This window comes from Lontra canadensis, unplaced genomic scaffold (assembly GCF_010015895.1).
Source record: "Lontra canadensis isolate GAN:19392208 unplaced genomic scaffold, GSC_riverotter_1.0 scaffold136, whole genome shotgun sequence".
NCBI lineage: Eukaryota > Metazoa > Chordata > Mammalia > Carnivora > Mustelidae > Lontra > Lontra canadensis.
In genome coordinates, this window is record NW_022631130.1 from 3535810 (window position 1) to 3548532 (window position 12723).

At 37.7% G+C, this 12723-nt stretch overlaps 1 pseudogene; it reads right to left on the reverse strand.

The window, feature by feature from the left end:
* Positions 1-7369: 7369 nt before the first annotated feature.
* On the reverse strand, positions 7370-7467 carry LOC116858423 (annotated as a pseudogene).
* Positions 7468-12723: the final 5256 nt, after the last annotated feature.

The following is a 12723-nucleotide window of genomic DNA, read 5'->3' on the forward strand; positions in this document are numbered from 1 at the left end:
GAGAGGCAGGCAGAGAGAGAGAGAGAGAGAGAGAGAGGGAAGCAGGCTCCTTGCTGAGCAGAGAGCCCGATGCGGGACTCGATCCCAGGACCCTGAGATCATGACCTGAGCCGAAGGCAGCAGCTTAACCCACTGAGCCACTCAGGCGCCCGGGAAATGAGGAAATTTAAAAGAAACTGCAGATGCAGGGGAACTTAGAAAGCCATGTATGCCCAGTCATGTACACAGAAAAGACCTGAGAAGACCTTAAATTTTACCTTGAGATAATCTCAGTCTTGGAGCAAGTTTAACTAATTAGTGAAGGACCACACTAGCACAGAGCCAGTCTTCAAAGACTATGAGAGGTGGTTGTTTTCTGTTTGTTTTCATTTTTGATGGTTTTGTTTGTATGCCTATTTTTGCTTTTGGCATTTAAGGATATTTCTGTTAAAACATTAAATGAAGGTAATGGCGATTAAGGAGTGCACTTCTCATGATGAGCACTGGGTGATATATGGAATTTCTGAACCACTATATAGTACTCCTGAAACTAACACTGTGTGTTAACTATACTGGAATTAAAATTTTAAAAATTAAAAAAAAACATTAAATGAACATGAGTTAAAAGAACAGAGATTTCATAAGCACACATGACTTTCAAAAGTAGTTTGGAAAAGTCTCAAAAGGAAAAAAAAAGCAAACCATGAGAAGAGGCAGAAATCTGATTTCCAGAATTACTGCATTATAATAACCAAATGCCCAATTTCTTCCCAAAATCATATGGCATATGTAAAAACTGGTTCTCTCAAAGGAACAAAATAAATAAAAAGAAACTATCCCTGAGAAAGACCAGGCATCAATTTTACTAAACAAGTTCTCTAAAACAAAAGGCTTAAATATGCTCTGAGATAAGGGAAACCACAGATAAAGAAATAAAGGAAATCAGGAAAGCAATATATAAACAAAATAAGAATATCAATAAAGAAATAGAAATTGCAAAATGATCTAAGCAAAATTATGTAGCTAAAAAAATAAAGTAACTGAAATAAAAAATTCACAAGGGAAGTTGACCTGCGCAGTTAAGCAGACAGAAGAATCAGTGAACATAAAGACAACATTTGAAGTTATCAAGTATTAAGAGCAAAAACAAGAATTTTAAAAAACAAAACAAAAAACCATCACTGTGGATCAACACACACATTTTGGGAGTCCCAGGAGGAGAATACAGAGAGAAAGGGGCAGAAGGATTATCTGAAAAAATAATGGCCAAGACTCCAAATTTACTGAAGTTTCTGAATTTATAAACCTTAAAAACTCAATAAACTCCGAGTAGTTTAAACCCACCAAGACAAAGTATAATCAAATTGTTGAAAGTCAAATACAAAAAACCTTGAAACCAGCAAGGAAGAAGTGATTTATCATGTACCAGAGACTCTTAATATTATCAGCCATTTATAATCAGAGACCTTGGACCAGTGAAATGACATATTTAAAGTGTTGATAGAAAAATACTGTAAATATATAATTTTATATATGGCAAAACTGACCTTCACAAATGTGGGATAAATTAGGTGTACCTATATAAAAAAATTTATGGACTTCAATACTGCTAGATCTACCCTACAGAAATGATAAACAGAGTACTTCAGGTTAAAAAAAGAGGACACTATACATTAACTCAAAGCCATATGAAGATACAAAAATCTCCAGTAAATATAAACATATGAATAAATGTAACAGGCAGTGTTATTGTAATCCTAGTTTGTAACTTGAATTTTAATTTTCTACAGGTTTGAAAGACAAAAGCATAAAAATAGTTAAAATCTATACTACTGGACACACAATGTATAAATTATGTACTTTGTGACACCAAAACATAAAGAGGGTGGAAGAAGCATTATTGGCGTCAGTTCAAATTAGATAATTATAACTATAGGGTAATATATGTAATCTCCATTTAACCATACAGAAAATATCCATAGACCGGCTACAAATGGAAATGAGAAGGGAATCAAAACATGTCGCTATTAAAAAAAAAAAAAGGCAATTAAACACACAAAAAGAGATAGCAATGAAGGAAATGAAAACAAAGTTGTAAAACACAGAAAAATGACAAAAGTAAGTCTCTCCCTGTCTGGAATTCAGAAGTAATGGCTTAGCCTTTCCAATCAAATGCACTGAATGAGAAAATTGGTTAAAAACCCCAACAACTGCATGATCCAACTCTATGATGTCTGTTAGAAGAGACTCATTTTAGATTGAAAGCCATAGATAGGGTGAAAGTAAAAGGATAGAAAAATATATTCCACGCAAATACTAACCAAAAGAGAGCTAAGGTGTGTCTTCTAATTTGGATAAAATAGACTTTAAATAAAAACTGTTACAAAGACATTACAGATTGATAAAAGGATCAATGCATGAAGAAAATATAACAATTTTAACATATATGCACCAAACATTGGAGCCCAAAATATATGAAGCAAACATTATAGAACTGAAGGGAGAAATAAACATTTCAATAATAATTAAGCCTTCAAAACATCACTTTTCATATGACAGGAAAACTAATGGAGGATCAATAAGGAAACAGAGGACTTGAATAGAACCATGAACTAAAGTTCTGAGGTTACAGAAATATACTGAATGCCCAAGAACAGCAGAATACACATTTTCTCAAGTGCATATAGAACACTCTCCAAAATGGACCATACATTGGACACAAAATGAGTCAGTAAGTTTTAAAAGATTGCAATCACAAAAAATATTTTTTTTATCTATCACAGCATGTAAAAATCAGTAACAGGAAAACTAGATTCACAAATATAGGGAAATTAAACAACACATTCTTTTTTTTTTTTTTTTTAGATTTTATTTATTTAAGAGAGAGAGCATGAGTGGAGAGAGGGAGAAGCAGACTCCCTGCTGACTGGAAGCCCCATGTGGGGCTTGATCCCAGGACCCTGAGATCACGACCTGAGTGGAAGGCAGACACTTGACCGACTGAGCCATCCAGGCATCCCTAAGTAACACATTCTTAAGCAATCAGTGGGTCAAAGAATAAATCAAAAGGGAAATTAGAAAATACAGACAGTCCCCACTTATGGTTGTTCAACTTATGGTTTTTCAAATGTATGATGATGCAAAAGTGATATGCATTCAGTAGATACCATACTTTGAAGTTTGAATTTTTATCTTTTCTTGAGCTAGTGATATGAGATATTATTAATACTTCTGTGATGCTGGGCAGTGGCAGCCAGCCATGGTTCCCAGCCAGCCATGTGATCATGAGGGTAAACAGCCAATACAATTACAAACATTCTGTACCTATAGAGCCACTCTGGTTTTCATTTTCAGTAAAGTAATAAATAAATTACATGAAATATTTGACACTTTATTATAAAAAAGGCTTTGTGTTAGATGATTTTTGCCTAAATGTACATTAATGTAAGTGTTCTAAGCATGTTTAAGGTAGGCTAGGCTAAGCTATGATGTTCAGTATGTTAGGTGTATTAAATGCCCATTTGAATTATGATACTTTCTTTTACTTTTAAAATGTTTTTATTTTAATTCCAGTTAGTTAACATGTATTTTTATATTAGTTTCTGGTGTACAATTCAACACTTCCATACATTACCCTGTGTTCATCATGACAAGTGCACTCCTTACTCTCCACCACCTATGTAACCCATTCCCCACCCCCTCCCCTCTGATAACCATCAGTTTGTTCTCTATAATTAAGGGTCTGATTCTTGATTTGCCTGTCTCTCTTATTTTGTTCCTTTAGCCTGTTTGTTTCATTTCTTTAATTCTACATTTGAGTGAAATCATATCATATTTGTCTTACTCTGACTGACTTACTTTGATTAGCATTATACTCTCTAGCTCCATCCATGCTGCAAATGGCAAGATTTCATTCTTTTTTATGGCTGACTATTCCAGCGTGTGTGTGTGTGTGTGTGTGTGTGTGTGCACATGCATGCATCTTATATGCAGGAGTGTGTGTGTATATATGTATACATGTATATGTATATATCTCACATCATCTTTATCCATTCATCAATCAATGGACACTTTGGCTGCTTCTATATCTTGGCTATTGTAAACAATGCTGCATAAACATAAGGGTGCATATATCCTTTTGAATTAGTGTTCCTGTATTCTTTGGATAAACACTCAATAGTGTGATTTTTTTAGATCATAAGGTTATTCTATTTTTGACTTTTTGAGGAACCTCCATACTGTTTTTCAAAGTAGCTGCACCATTTTGTAGTTCTATCAATAGTTCAAGAAGATTCTCCTTTCACCACATCCTGGCCAACACCTGTGGTTTCTTGTGTTGTTGATTTTAGCCATTTGGACAGATATGAGGTGATATCTCATTGTAGTTCTGATTTGTATTTCCCTGGTGAGTATATTGAGTATTTTTCATGTGTCTGTTTACACATGTTTTGGCCAGCAAATTTGACAGTCTGTATGTCTTCTTTGGAAAAATGTCTGTTCAGGTCTTCTGCCCATTTCTTAGTTGGATTATTTGTTTTTGGGGTGTTGAATTTTATAAGTTCTTTATATAGTTTGGATACTAACCCTTTATTGAATATGTCATTTGCAAATATCTTCTCCCATTATATAGTTTGGATACTAACCCTTTATTGAATATGTCATTTGCAAATATCTTCTCCCATTTGAATTATGATACTTTCAACTTATGATAGGTATATTGGGATATAACCCCACTGTAAGTTGAGGAATATCTGTACATTGAGACAAATGAAAACAAAAATACAAAATACTATAATCGATGAGATATAGCAATAGCAATGGTAGGAAAGGAATTTACAGCTATAAAAGCACAGATGAAAAAAGAAGATCTTAAATCAAGAACCTAGGTTCATACCTTAAGACAAAGAAAAGCAAATTAAACCCAAAATTGACAGAGAGAAGAAGATTCATAATACTAAAATCAGAAATAAAAACAAAACAATACTACTGAGGTACAGAAATAGAAAGATTTTGATGAGCATTTTTATGCCAACATATTGGTTAACTTGAATGAAGTAGACAAATTCTTAGAAACACACAGTGCACCAAAAGTGAATCATGAAAAGATAAAAAATCTGAATAAAAGTATAACTAGTAAAGAGATTAAATTAGTAGTCAAAACCTTCCACTACATCAAAAAGCTTTACTGGTGAATTAGATGAAATGGCTTTACTGGTTAATAGTACTAAACATATGAAGAAAAATGAACACATATCCTTTTCAAACCTTTCAAAATATTGAAGAGGAGGAAACACATCCTAACTCTTTTTATGAATCTAGGAGTACAATGACAGCCAAATTAGACAGACAATACAAGAAAACTACAGACCAATACTCCTTATAAATACTGTTGTAAAAACCTGCAATACAAGAAACTCATTTTAGACCTAAAGACACTTCCAGATTTAAATTGAGGAAAACAATTTACCATGCAAATGGACATCAAAAGAAAGCTGGGCAAAAATGAACTACTGGAACTTCATCAAGATCAAAAGCTTTTGCACAACAAAGGAAACAGTCAACAAACCAAAAGACAACCACCAGAATGGGAGAAGATATTCGCATATGACATATCAGATAGAAGGCTAGTATCCAAAATCTATAAGGAACTTATCAAACTCAACACCCAAAGAACAAATAATCCAATCAAGAAATGGCAGAAGACATGAACAGACATTTCTCCAAAGAAGACATACACATGGCCAACAGACACATGAAAAAGTGCTCCACATTACTCAGCCTCAAGAAAATACAAATCAAAACCACAGTGAGATATCACCTCACACCAGTCAGAATGGCTAAAATTAATGAGTCAGGAAATGACAGGTGTTGGCAAGGATGCAAAGAAAGGGGAACCCTCCTACATTGTTGGTGGGATTGCAAGCTGGTACAACCACTCTGGAAAACAATATGTAGGTTCCTCAAAAAGTTGAAAACAGGGGCACCTGGGTGGCACAGTGGGTTAAGCCTCTGCCTTCGGCTCAGGTCATGATTTCAGGGTCCTCGGATCGAGTCCCTCATCGGGCTCTCTGCTCAGCAGGGAGCCTGCTTCCTCCTCTCTCTCTCTCTCTCTGCCTGCCTCTCTCCTTACTTGTGATCTCTCTCTGTCAAATAAATAAATAAATTCTTTAAAAAAAAAGTTGAAACAGAGCTATCCTATGACCCAGCAATCACACTAATGGGTATTTACCCTAAAGACACAAATGTAGTGATCCAAAGGGACACATGCACCCAAATGTTTATAGCAGGAATGTCCACAATAGCCAAACTATGGAAAGAACCTAGATGTCCATCAACAGATAAATGGATAAAGAAGATGTTTTACATATATCTATATCTATATCTATATCTATATCATCTATATATATACCAAACACACACACACACACCCCACACACACACCCATATACACAATGGAATACTATGCAGCCATCAAAAGAAACAAAATCTTGCCATTTGCAATGACGTGGATGAAACTAGAGGGTATTATGCTAAGCGAAATAAGTCAGTCAGAGAAAGGCAATTATCATATGATCTCTCTGATATGAGGAATTTCAGAGGCAGGAGGTCGTGGGGGGTAGGGAAGGAAAAAATTGAAATAAGATGGGATTGGGAGGGAGACAAACCATAAGAGACTCTTAATCTCAGGAAAGAAACTGAAGGTTGCTGGGAGTTGGGGCGGGAGGGATAGGGTGGCTGGATTACAGACACTGGGGAGGGTATGTGCTATGGTGAGCGTTGTGAAATGTGTAAGCTTGATGATTCAAAGACCTGTACCCCTGGGGCAAATAATATATTTTATGTTAATTAAAAAAAAGAAAAAACTGGAAATGACCTGGATGTCCTTCAGCACGTGAATAGTTAGACAAACTGGTACATCCATGCAACAAAATACCAGCCATGGATATACACATAGCTTGGATGCATATGCAGAGAATTATGCTAAGTGAAAAAAATCTAAACCTAAAGTATTACATACTGTATGAATCCATTTATATAATATTCTTGCTTTATTTTTTAAAGTTTTTATATAAATACCAGTTAGTTAACATACAGTGTAATATTATTTTCAGGTGTATAAGATAGTGACTGAATACTTTCATACAACACCCAGTGCTCATCATAACAAGTTGCCTATTTCACCCATCACCACCATGTCCCCTCTGGTAACCATCAGTGCGTTCTCTATAGTTAAGATCCTGTTTCTTGGTTTGCCTTTCTCTTTTTCCTTTTGTTCATTTTGTTTCTTAGATTTCTCATATATGGTATTGTCTTTCTGTTCACTTAGCATAATACTCTCTAGCTCTACCTATGTCATTGTAAATGGCAACATATATAACATTCTTCTTTTAAAAATATGGAATACTTCAGGAATGTGTGTCTTTTTTAGGCATGCTAATCTTCTCTGTATCATTCCAATTTTAGTATATGTGCTGTTCAAGTGAGCATTATAATACTCTTGAAGTGATAAAATTATAAAGATGGAGAACAGATTAGTGGTTGTTAGTGGTTAAAGATGGAGGCATGGGTGTAGCTATAAAGAAGGAACATGAGAGAGCCTTGGGGTGATGGAAGTGTTGTGTGTCTTGATGGTACAAATGTCAACATCTTGGTTGTGATATTGTGCTACAGTTTTACGAGATGCTATCATTTAGGGAAAATGGGCTCCCTTTATTACTTCTTATAACTTGTATGTAAATTTATAATAACTCCCTCCCCAAATTTAAGTTAATTATAAGAATAAATCTTATTCTTACACTAGCTAATTTGAATCCTCAGGGTGCCCTTTAAGGAAATTTGAGCAAATTTTTCTCCATTTGCCATATAAGAAAAGAGAGGGCACATATACAGGCAAATTGTGATGATGAATCAGGTCTGAGTGTTGAGCCTGGCCATGTTGGAAATATGAACTGGAGACAGAAGACTAACTTTTAGAGCTCTGCTCTGAGCCAACCTGCACATGCCACAATTCCTCTGACCTACTCTCCTATCACCTGGGGATAACACAGAAGGAGAAACGCTTGTATTGCCACCTCGTGGTTTGACTGCTGAAAATAAGAATAAGCCAGTTGGAATAGACCGTGGATTTCTGAGTGGGACTGAGATGCTGACTTTATGGATGGAAGATCACTAAGAGGCTGGTAACTTACTAGAGTCAAGCAGTTAGTAAGCTATTCATTAATTAATAATGGAACAAAACCCATAACTATTTTATGCTGTTGGGTCAGAGGTGCCAAAAAAGCTAAAACGGAGAAACAAAAAGTTCAAAATTCTTCTTTAATCCGGTGAGCCAATTTCAGAATAGCCTCCTGCTTTCATCTCTCAGGGAAAGAGCCTCATGCAATCTGTTACCACCAGGGGGCAGTAAGGAATCCAAAACAGTCCTTTTCACTGGCAAGGAACCTTGATCAAATCAGGTTATTCACAGAACCTGGGGGTTTCTCCTGGAAATCCAATGCTATGTATCCCTAAGCCAAATTCCACCCCCAGGAGCACTCTTGCCACCTGCCATCACAAATGCACATTGCCCAGTGTTGCTCTATGTGGTTTCTGATCTACCATTTTGGATTCATTTCTGACCATGAACAACAGCTGACATAGAGAGGATTATAACTGTATCAGATATATGTCCTAGTTAGTTCTGCCACTAGTAGCTAAGTAAAGAGTAACCAGGATTGATTTCTGAGTCTTATTGTCTTCTTTCATAAAATGGGAGTAATGACAATAATATTTATTGAACCTTTACCTTACATGAGTCTCACGACAGCCAGATGAGATAGGCACTATAGTCTCATTTTATAGAAGATGAAAATGGGGCACAGAAAAATCAAGTAACCTGGTCATGGTCACATCAGCTAGGAAGTGGTGAATCAGGATTTAAACCCAGACAGTTTGGCTCCAAACCTCTGTGTGCCCATTTCTCTGAAGATTAAGAAAATCAACAAAAGAAAGTTAGTGCCCACAGTTAGCCCTGTATTAGTCATCTGACTTAGAAATTCGCAGCCTTAGGAGTCTTTAAAGCATGCTCTGCAAGCTAATACTGAGCATGTGCGTCTGTGGCCACAGGTGAGCACATGGACCAGCTGCAAGCTGGGAGGTGTCCATGGGCAGCCTAATAGAGGCTCTTCGAAGGTGGGCTACCATGAAGTCCTGAAACCATCCCACCAAACTGTACCACAGCTCTGTGAGGTGCTGGTGCTCCCATTTTACACATATGGCATTGATATCCCAGCCCTTTCTTTCTCCTCCACTCCTTTGTATCTTCTGGTAACCCATAATCCCCAAACAACAGGGAAATTCTTCCCTCTCATAAGGAGCTGGCAGAAAGACAGTCTCCTTTCTGAGTGACTCCATTAGAAACCCTATTAAGAACTTTGCACCTATCAGACAAAAGAACTTGCCAGAAGTAAGATTTGCAATTGTACCGAGTGGTCACAGGGAAGGAACACACAACTGGTATAATTCAGCTCAAAGCAGTTCAAAGAAGAAAGCTGGGAAATAGGAGGAGCCGAGCTCTGGAGTAATGTCTGCTGACAAGAAGCCTGGATGGGGGAACCAGAAGGGGTTTTTGCTGTAGCACTGAACAGCCTGTGCATACAGAAGCCAACAGGGCCAGTTTCCCAAGACAATCTTGATTTCAAAATTTCATCTGCTGTCCATCACATACTTATGGTTTTAGTACAAAAACTATGGTTTCTTCTAGGGCAGGTTTTAGACTAAATAAATCTTTGAAAACAAGGCTTACGTACTGGGATGTGCCTGGTGCAAGGCTGACATGGCATCTCTCTGCATACCCCTCCTCCCCAGCATCTCCAGGAAGCTTGAGTTCTGTGTTTTGATAATCAGCAGAGGAAGACACATTAACCCTTATCAATAAGGTGAACATCTTGAAACAGGCTTGAAGTCATTTTCAGAAAGCTAAGCCTACTCTCTGCAGAGAAAAAATGGCACTTCCCGTCCTGCTAGATGCAATCCCTATTCTTTTTTTATTCTATTTCATAAGTTTTATTTTATTTTATTTTATTTTAATTTTCAGTGTTCCAAGATTCGTTGTTTATGCATCACACCCAGTGCTCCATGCAATATGTACCCTCCTTAATACTGACCATCAGGCTTACCTAACCCCACACACCCGTCCCCTCCAAAACCCTCTTTGTTTCTCAGAGTCCACAGTCTCTCATGTTTCATCTCCCCCTCCGATTTCCCCCAATTCACTTCTCTTCATCTCCCAATGTCCTCTGTGTTACTCCTTATGCTCCGCAACTAAGTGAAACCATATGATAATTGACTCCCTCTGCTTGACTTATTTCATTCAGCATAATCTCCTCTAGTCCCATCCATGTTCATGCAAAATTTGGGTATTCATCCTTTCCGATGGAGGCATAATATTCCATTGTATATATGGACCATATCTTCTTTACCTTTTCATCTGCTGAAGGGTATCTTGGCTCTTTTCACAGTTTGGCGACTGTGGCCATTGCTGCTATGAACATTGGGGTACTGATGGCCCTTCTTTTCACTACATCTGTATCTTTGGGATAAATACCCAGTCGTGCAATTGCAGGGTTATAGGGTTGCTCTATTTTCAATTTTTTAAGGAATCTCCACACTGTTTTCCAAAGTGGCTGCACCAATTGCATTCCCACCAACAGTGTAAGAGGGTTCCCCTTTCTCTACATCCTCTCCACTTGTTTCCTGTCTTGTTAATTTTGGCCCTTCTAACTGGTGTAAAGTGGTATCTCAATGTGGTTTTGATTTGAGTCTTCCTGATGGCTAATGATGATGAACATTTTTTCATGTGTCTGTTAGCAATTTGTATGTCTTCTTTGGAGAAGTGTCTGTTCACGTCTTCTGCCCAGTTTTTGACATAATTATCTGTTTTTTGAATATTGAGTTTGGGGAGCTCTTCATAGATCTTGGGTATCAACCCTTTGTCTGTAGTGTCACTTGCAAATATCTTCTCCCATTCCGTGTGTTGCCTCTTTGTTTTGTTGACTGTTTCTTTTGCTGGGCAGAAGCTTTTGATCTTGATGAAGTCCCAAAAGTTCATTTTCGCTTTTGTTTTCTTTGCCTTTGGAGATGTGCCTTGAAAGAAGTTGCTGTGGCCAAAGTTGAAGAGATTACTGCTATGTTCTCCTCTAGGATTTTGATAGATTTCTGCCTCATGTTGAGGTCTTTTATCCATTTCGAGTTTATCTTTGTGTATGGTGTATGAGAATGGTCAATTTTCATTCTTCTATACATAGCTGTCCAATTTTCCCAGCACCAATTATTGAAGAGACTGTCTTTTTTCCCCTGGATATTTTTTCCTGCTTTGTTGAAGATTATTTGACCATAGAGTTGAGGGTCCTTATCTGGGCTCTCTACTCTGTTCCACTGGTCTATGTGTCTGTTTTTTCCACTCCCTATTCTTATGTAAATTGTAGAGTAGGCTTGCAAGGCACCATTTGCTCCATTTTCCAGATGGGAACTTTGTTCTCTGCCAGGTTAAATACTCACCTAAGGTGACAGCTGACACAAGATGCTGTGAAAACACATTTTACCATTTTCTATGCCCAATTTGTTTTGTGGATTTTCAGAAGGAAAACATCAAAGGCAGGGAGACAGGGTCTTTCCCTTTTTCTTGCTCTAGTGGTGAGAGAACCATAGGGAGAGAGTCAAGTTGATTTTTAATTAACAAAAAGGGTCTTCCCAGGATCTGGGGAAGTGGACCTGAGTTTCCTAGATTGTTGGCATGAAGCATCTCTTGAAGCAGGGTCCATGGGATTTGGAAGACAGGTGATGAGACTGACAATCAAATAATTTTGGAAAATACCATAAGATTAAATTGATTTTTCTTTTACAGACTTCTCAAAGCATCTGTACATTAGTGGTCATTTCAAAGGTCCAAGAGCAGGAAGCTGAGGTATAGATAATTTCCTTATAGGCCATTAGAGGGCTGAAAGAGGTGACTCATGACCCAGCTCTCCAACCGTCTGGCTGGGTCCCTTGGGTCCCTTTACGAACTGTGGTCTTTCTTCTGAAAATCCACTTGTCCTAGTAGAGCTGACGATTAAATGACCACCTATATTTAGAATTCTGACATGTAAGTAGGCACCAAATAGTTCCCCCTCCCTCAATTTCCATCTTGGAACTGACTAAGACTGCCATGACTTTGGGAGCTTGTTTAATTCATTCACCTCAATGCACACAATTCTGAGAGGATTACATGGGAATGGACACAATAAAATAAGGACCATTCAAACATGAAGCAATGCTCTATTCTAGAGGAAGGAGCAAGGCCAGAGAGCCTCTCCAGGACAGTGTCCTGGCAGCTCAAGGCCCATGACGCACTCCCTCCAGCTAAGCCAGTCTCTGGGCCCTGCCCCTATAAATTTCATGCCCTTTTCTGCTTTTCTATCTTAATGTGCTCATCCCACCTTCTCAAATGTACCCCTTCCTGACTATTCAGTTCTACCAAAAGTCTTATCCTATTTTCAAGGGACATGTTAAGTCTCACCTCTCCTGTTAAGCCTTGATCTTACACATTTTGCCAACATTGACCTGCTCCATCCTCTTAACTCCTCTCTCTTCTCCAGACAGGGGAGGAAGATGCATGAGGGAAAAGTAGCAACACATATAGAAGAAACAGTCTCAAAGGTCATGGATCTCTCCCGCAGAAGTATTTCTATACAAGGCCCCTGTATGGGAATGACTGAAGAGGAT